Below are 8,135 nucleotides of genomic sequence, written 5' to 3'. Positions count from 1 at the left end.
ATTTTGAATTAATTTCTGATGATAATTATTTTAATTATATATTGATGTGGTGGCGTGGTGAGCAAATGGATTGGTGCGTGGTTGGTGTGTGGGTGTGTGGTGTGGTTGGTGTGTGTGTGGCGGGGCAGGCAAAGTCCTCTGGAGATTTTGTGAGGATCAATTACTGGTGGTGATGTTCTTGAATTCATACACAATGCCACCCACCACCCTGAATCCACCTGGCCCTGAAATGGACACTGTGTGGTGGCGTGATGTGATCTTCTTGTGCTTTGAGTAATTAGATGACAAGATTACTGATAGTGAATATGGTGGTGGATCTAAATGTTTTGCTACACCATTTTTGAAAAATAAATCAAATATATAAGAAATCTAGTATCTAATTTAATAATTAATCCAAGGGTCATGATCATGCTGGAAGTCATCTGGATAAGGGATGATTATTATACAATGATAAATCACATGCTGGTGTTGTTGCTCAAGTTAATTTTCAGTGGTTTTGAAATAAAAATTAGTAAATGAAATAAAATAAAAATATGTGATGAAATTAAAGTTATTCATCATATATTAACAATAAAAAGTAACTCTAAGAAATCAGCAATGAATTTTGGGTTTGCATTGATATATTTGAAAAAATTTAAAAAATTTATAATAAATTAATAATTTCCATATATAAAACAATCTCATCATGCTGAGTAATTAAGCATCTGTCATCATGGTTCCTGTGAATGACAGAAGTTAAGCTTGAGCATTCTGTCACACAAAAGGAAAAATTATTATGTGTGTGTGTGTGATGTGTGGAATCTTGTATGTGGATAGATGATTGGATTTCTTCTCAGCTGTGTTGTTTGAGAGCCATTGTGGTGTCTGTTTTCCAATTATGATGGTATGTATTTTATATATAATAGTCATTATAATTTTTTATAATAAATATTCATTTTGAAGTGAATCCAGTCTTCCTCATTGAACTGAAGATTCTGAATACAATGCAGACCAATTAATTATTTAATTTTATAAAATAAATTAAAATTTAATTTGGATTTAAATATATTGTGGTATGTGAATAATATATTAAAAAAAAACATTCACTTAACATGAAGCTTATCGGCTTGTGTGTTTTCCCACTATATCAAACAATAATTAAGACCCTAGATTGTTTTTGTTTATAAACTTTCTTTTATGATTTTCAAGAACATCCAAAAACTCTTTTATTGAATAACAATGGTGCAATGTTCATAATAATAATCATCTGGCTTGACTTTATGATACAATTAAAAAAAACAATTAAATATAAATAGCAGTGGGATAGATGATAAAAACTAAACTTATTATAATGTATCTGTATATCAATATCACAGCTCTGTGATATAGCTGTTATGATGAAGCAATTAATTAATTTCATTGTGATGCCAAGTTGTGGGTGGAGCTGGCATGCATTCATGGTGGCTTTTGGTCTGCTGGTAATGCAATGGAATTTAGTGTTTGTATATGCCTGGTAACTACTAGCTGATAGTATTCCTTCTCAATAATTTGGTATGTTTGATATTTTATTGTCATGTTAAGCAATCTCCCTACACACAGTCAACTAACCACCATATCATCACAGTGTTTATAAAGTAATGTGATATTGATAATAATTAATTATAATAAAAAAGATAAAAAAATTTCCTTCTGCAAGCAGCATTTGCCTATTGTAATTTTAAACTCGTCATATGGAACTGACATTCATTAGTAGTATTACTTAATTATTCAATCTGTGAAAAAATTATTCAATATGCTAGCTAAAATCGATAGTCAAAAAAACAACCCCATGAGCATCATCATGCAATAAACACAATGTTCAACAAACAATCTGGGGCATCAAGAATACAGTAATTTTTCTGTGAATATAATTCGTTTTATAAGCTTTCTTTTGATATATTTTGAACAAGATGTCAATGATAGTGTTGATGAATATTCAGATAGTTTTGTAATACATAATAAAAGGCAATAGAGATCATGCTGAGTAATGCACTATAGTACTATGAAGTGATTTTTTCATGTTGTTAATGTACAACTTATATGGAATTGTTTGATAAAATTATTTTTCTCACCAAAATTAATAATAACACATTATTTTATAAACTAATTATAGTAACGTATCTAGTAGTCATTTTGTTTCCAACAAAATGCTTGAAAATGGCGTGAGACAATGGCAACCTAATAAAATGATTTTATAAATTATAATGTATTTGACTTAATAAAATTGATAATTAAAATTATTTTAGTGATGGGAACAACATGGTTATGGGGAAACGATTTTAGGTATTTTTTTTTTATTTTGGCCTCGGCAAAAAAATCATAATTTTCAGATCATGAGAAAAAATTCCATGTTGGCAGGAGTTGTTGAACAGTGGTTTTTAAAAGCTAGAATAGGCAAGTTGTATGGGCTTTTTGTCATGTCCGATCAACGTATTTAGGGGGGGGGGGGTCAAATCAAAAGGAAAAGGGCATTAAAAATATTTTGAAGTGATTATTTATTTATTACGCAGGAGGCGTAAAACGAAAAAAAATATTGCACAAGTAAATTCGAGACAATTGTTATTAAAATAATGTGAGCTTCTTTTGGCTTGAATAGACGGGATTTTGTCGAACTAGAAGCTATATTAATGCAATCGCTGTGTTACAGATTCCATTGTGCTCTAACAATTTTAGTGAGCCATTTAGAATATTAACTCGTAAGTTTAGTGGAATAACCTGTCATATGATTTAATGAAGAATCTATGCTTATATTTTGCCGGTCTCTAGCACGAAAACGAGGGGTTTTATGGGTCAGTTAGGCCTATTCATTTTTTTTTTTACTTAAGACGCACTTTTTTTCTCGTGAATAATAAAATTATAGCTGTGATGAGCACGATTACAGTGAAGTATACCAATTTTATTTATTGGTGGTATTATATTGAAAGTTGTTGCAAAAATATTTTTATAAGTATGTATACAACTATGCTTTACGACTTGACTATGATATTGACAATGTTATGATTTGAAAAGTTAAAATTATTGCATTTAAAAAGGGACGAGGAAAGCAGAGTTATATGAAGATTGATTCTTTCCGCCCCCAACGCACTTCATATGCTAAACAAACAATACTGGTCACGGAATCAAGTGGTAGTTCAAATTTAGAGTAATTAAAAGTAAAGTAGAAAAAAAATACCATACCAGAGCACCCAAAGGATACACAGGTCCCTCTGCATTTGGTAAGAAGAATGCGTGTATATACACTAGGGATGGCAATTTGTAACCGGTTTAAATAATCGATTAATCGGTCGGGGACAATGAGATAACCCGTTAAAATCCGTAATCAGTTATCAGAAAAATAAAATATATGTAAATTTAAACGCCGTTTATTGTAGATATTTTTGTAGAAAGGAAAGTGCTAGTCCAGTTTTTATTTAGGGTTTTTGAACGATATTTTGGAATTATAGCTCTCCAATACATTGTAGAGATCGCGGTGTAATTGGTCAATTTGTAAAGTGTTATTTATTGTTTATATAACATCAAGCCGTTACCCTGATAGTTCTGTGTTTTTTTTCGATATTAAACATCCGACAGAGCCGCTAAGCACTTTAAATTATAGTTATATATTTTTCATTATGTGTTATTGTATATAACATTGTATGACGTTTATAATTGTACATAAATTGAAAGTTCATAAACTAGCTTTTCTGATTATGGTATTAACGCAGAACTTAACTTCTTTAACGATTTCATTGGAAAATTATCCCTTCCTGATTTCTCAAGCAAGATTCATGGTTTTCTTAATTTTTTCTTGTCTATTGAAATTTAAATAGAATATACTCTTATGTACATTAAATTCCCCGATCAAAATAATAAACAGAATGTAACTTCTAAAGACTTTAGCCTTTTTTTTGTTTTTTTATATGAAAAGAAAATGTCAATATGTATATCTTGATGCGACTAACTGGTTAATACATGTAGGTCGGATTGTTTTCCCACAGATTAACCGATTTTCAAAATCTGCAATCAATTGCAATCCCTAATATATTCACATGTAAAGTTAACACCCACCCACCCCTTAATTCGGTTAATCAGTTTAAAGGCTTTTCCTGTCAAATCAATTTAAGTTTGAGTTTTGGAAAGGGTACTTTAAACATTTTATTTTAATTGATAATACAGCAAGTGGACATCAAGACTCCCCTATGCCACACCACTTTGAAAAAAATTATGGTCCATAATTGACTCTAATACCTTTTTAATAAAATTATCAACCATACTGCAAAAAATGAACGAAGAAATAAAGAAAGATAGGATGAAAGACTCTTTCTAAGAAACCCCCCCCCCCCACACACACACATACATGCTTTAGATTTGTCTTTCTTGATTATCAAAGTGTATAACCTTTTAGCTTTCTTATTTATTTTTTCAGCTCCAAACTTCCCACCTTCTAGGGGAAAAGCAATGCCATGACCCGTACCTTAATATTTCTAGTAATTAACTAATTACTATAGTGACATATAGAAAAATGTATTAGAATTAGAAATAATTATGCATTTTGACCTGCTGGAAACATATTTAAAGTATGCCGCATAAGTTAGTGTATCAAGATTTATACTTTCGACGTAAATAAAAGATATATCAGTAGTATAAGGAGCGTGGTGCAGCCGGAGAAGTGACGTCATGGAAGTGGTTTAACCCGGAAGTGGGCGGAGTGGCCTAACCGGAAGTGGCCGGAAGTGGCCTAGCCGGCGGAGGTCAACTGGGTAGCTGGATGGTAAAAAATATGGTGCCTGCTGATTGGCTAGGGGATAGGGAGGTCAAGGGAGTGCAATCCTAACCCCCTTGCTAACCCTAACCCCCTAACCCTATCCCTAACCCTAACCCTAAATCCCCTTAACCCTTAACCCTAACTAACCCTAGCCCTCTAACCCTAACCCCCTTAACCCTAACCCTAACCCCCCCCCTTAGCCCCTTAACCCTAATCCCCTAGTCCCTAACCCTCTAACCCTAACCCCTAAATACGGTGCGCTTACATTGTATACAGGTTTTTTTACTATACGCTGCGACTACGTTTTGTTTTATTATACTTTGGTACTACGATTTTTGGCAGCGACTCAATAATGTGATTATGACGTCACACTTTCGATAAGGTGTAGCCAGTCAGCACCAGCCGGTTCAAACTGGATTTTTTTCTGAAAACAATAACACACACACACACAAGACAGATTAGAACAAGGCAATTTTTATTCGGAGTGAATTATCCTGCTTATTTTTTCTTCTTCTGTCCCTTATGAGATATGTAATCAATCATTCTGTTATACCCCAAACTTCACAAGAAATTCTGAAGGCAGTTTTAAAAGCCATACGACCATTCAGGTAGTAGGCGTAAGTGGCTGGAAGTTTTCTCTTTTCCAGTCAGAACAGATCTAAAACAGTGTTCTAAATTTCTGTACTAAATACTTCTATCCAGAATACCAAGATCACCCTCGATTGACCACTTTATTCAGGATAACCATTCATCCCCTCAAGACAGCTGCAGGATTCAAGTTTCTTCTCTTAGGACAATCTGCAGCATGAAATTTTTTTCTTTTTTCCAACCACACTCTTTGCCTAGATTCTCTTTCTTTTAGGCGATTCTGTGGAATGGATTTAATAAGTATTCCTTCTTCTGCTTTTGGCTGATCTTATTCCTTCGTCCTAATCTCTTAATATACCAACGAGTCTCCGTTTTCTTTGTCATATTTTTTGTGTGCTCCATTTTACCTGTGCCTAGTTCCAAGTACTAACGAAGAATGATCCTCCATGTCCAGCCCCGCTTTATATACCTGCTGTGGGGCGTGTGCATAAATTTACGTTTTTTGCTACTACAGTTTGGCAGAAAATCAATTTTTAGGCCCTGTGCAAAAATATGCTGATTACACAGGTAAATCTTGCAATTATCTGACCTTTGACCTACCTTTTTATACCTGTTGCCCCCGTGGGGGGCAAAAAATATACGATAACCTACGTTTTATACGGGGGTATAAATGGAAGAAAAATCTGTCCTTCTTCACAATCAAACATGTGAAAACTTTTTGATACACACTCCTCTCGATTTTGATGGGTTATGATCGATGGGCACAAAATCCAAGCCCGGGGGCAGACGTTTTTGGAAGCCAATTTTGGAAACTTCCAGATTTATGTTACAATGCCAAACCTTATCACCAATCATCGACCATGGGAGCTAGCTAATACATTTTCTATGTCGACATATGAAAACAATTCTGCCAGAAATGGTACGGACTGAACCTGACCCTTTTTCGGAAAGCCTTACATTTCCTGACCCATCCCCAAGCGGGCAAAGTGATTTTATTGTGGCAGGACATAGATGCAATGGAGAAAGTATTCAAAGGAATGAAATACTGGAAATTTCACACAGGCTAGGAAATCAGTGACTTTTAATACCACCTCAATCAAATCTAATTACCCAAGACCAACCCTGGATGCAATAGTACGTCATTCGGAGGCGAATCGACAGTTAGAATATTGTAGTTTTAAGAAATAAAAAAATCAAAATCTGTAATACTACATCAGTGTTATGTTATTGATGACGTCATCAGTATACACTCGGTTCGGTTCCTCAATTTTGCTTTGTCACTGTAAGAGTGGACGTTTTGATCACATGATCAAAAGGAATTATTTTTGTTTACCAATCACTATTTGATGACATGATTGATTGTATGATGTTTTGCACGCAATTGAATAAATCGTTCTATTATTACAGCTTCTGTTCTATCAAGTGCAGTGTTTTGCAAACATAGTGATTTCCAAGTAAGAAAACAAAGATGTCAGAAACTTGACTGTAGAAGTTTTGATTCATCATCGGATTATCCAGTGGAGCTGACATATTCGGTCAGAGTTGGACAAGAGACACGAGAGTATGATGCTCACCATGCCCAGAGATAGAAGATGGAAAAAGAGGAAACTCGCCTACAGACACCAGAGTGGGGGTACCCCACAGTGGCACCGTAGACCTCAATCGGCCCGCCCAACCAGGCACGGAACCAGGCGATCCCCTGGGGGTTAGGGTCCCCAGCCAGAGACCTTGTCGCTGTTACACAGACGGAGAGAACAATACCTTACGCTTGCCTCTTGTCCAAAGCACAGATTGCGTGCATATACAATATCCGGGCCCATTGCCCCTGCTCCATTATGATAAACTGAGACACTCATTCGGACGTGATGGATTCGGTATGGCCGACAACTGTACCATGTAGAAAGCTTCACCTGAGCCACAGAATCCAAAAAACAAAAATTAACAACAAAAGCTTTTTACAGGTCCCCGGCAATTGTTCAAAAGATGCCTCTTAAACAGTCGAAAAAGAAACGTTGTGTTGTCTCTAAGATAAAAAGACTTTTTTAAGTAAAAAATTATGTCTCCAAGTACACTAATTTTTTATGTAAATTACACCAGTAATTGAAAATTTTACAGTGAAAAAGGTTTGTAATAAACTGAGTATTTAAAGTTCACATTGTTTATAATTGTATTATGTTATCCCTCACCATTTTAATGTCATGTAACTAAAACCCATTTCTGTAATTGAGAAAAATGTTTTTGTATGTGCTTAAAGTATGGCCTGTCTCTGAGTTTGGAATCTCGCAAGATTTACCCCAGTGAAAAAGGCTTGTAATCTACCGTGTAGGTCGTTTAAAGTTGTTTCACATTGTTTATGATTGTGATTATGTTATCACTCACCTATATGTTTAGTGTCAGCTATGCTAAATAACCCATTTCTGTGTAATTTGAGATCATGTTTTGTCATGTGCTTAAAGTATGGCCTGCTACATATCATCATTTAAAAAGTCATCTAAATAAAATCTGTCTTAAAAAATACATTTTACAATGACATTTAATATGAATTAGGTATAGAATATATATATAAAGAGATATTATTTTTGATTACATTTATAAGTACATTGTCCATGTAATTTAAATCATAATAACAAATGGTTTTATTTTTCTTCAGTCCTCAACTGGAAGTATTTTTTCAAACCCAAATTTCCATTCTCTATGAAGTGAAGCGGGTCTTCTTTTGGAAATACACAGTGAATCAACATAAAAAAAAAAAATTAAAATTTCAATGAGATATATTTTTTATTCT

This window comes from Saccostrea cucullata, unplaced genomic scaffold (assembly GCF_032062105.1).
Source record: "Saccostrea cucullata isolate Sc308-1 unplaced genomic scaffold, CSIRO_AGI_Scuc_v1 ctg5732, whole genome shotgun sequence".
Lineage (NCBI taxonomy): Eukaryota > Metazoa > Mollusca > Bivalvia > Ostreida > Ostreidae > Saccostrea > Saccostrea cuccullata.
The sequence above is the reverse complement of the archived record's forward strand: the minus strand, read 5'-3'. Positions refer to the sequence as shown.